Source organism: Dama dama, chromosome X (assembly GCF_033118175.1).
Source record: "Dama dama isolate Ldn47 chromosome X, ASM3311817v1, whole genome shotgun sequence".
Classification (NCBI taxonomy): Eukaryota; Metazoa; Chordata; class Mammalia; order Artiodactyla; family Cervidae; genus Dama; species Dama dama.
In genome coordinates, this window is record NC_083714.1 from 52,080,935 (window position 1) to 52,081,666 (window position 732).

The window sequence follows — 732 nt, forward strand, 5'->3', positions numbered from 1 at the left end:
ATCATTAGGGACTTGATTTGGGTCATACCTGAATTGTCTAGTGGTTTTCCTACTTTCTTCAATTTAAGTCTGAATTTTGCAATAAGGAGTTCATGATCTGAGCCACAGTCAGCTCCCAGTCTTGTTTTTGCTGACTGTATAGAGTTTATCCATCTTCGGCTGCAAAGATTATAATCAGTCTGATTTCGGTATTGACCATCTGGTGAAGTCCATGTGCAGAGTCATCTCTTCTGTTGTTGGAAGAGGGTGTTTGCTATGACCAGTGCATTCTCTTGGCAAAACCCTGTTAGCTTTTGCCCTGCTTCATTTTGGACTCTAAGACCAAACTTGCCTGTTAATTCAGGTAACTCTTGACTTCCTACTTTTGCATCCTGATTCCCTGTGATGAAAAAGCCATCTCTTTTTGGTGTTAGTTCTAGGTCTTGCAGGTTTTCATAGAACTGTTCAACTTCAGCTTCTTTGGCATCAGTGGTTGGGGCTTAGACTTGGATTACTGTGATATTGAATGGCTTGCCTTGGAAATGAACCAAGGTCATTCTGTCACTTTTGAGATTGCACCCAAGTACTGCATTTCAGATTCCTATAGTGACTATAAGGGCTACTCCATTTCTTCTAAGAGATACTTGCTCACAGTAATAGATATCATGGTCATCTGAATTAAATTCACCCATTCCCATAGATCTTAGTTCATGGATTCCTAAAATGTCAATGTTCACTCTAGCCATCTCCTGT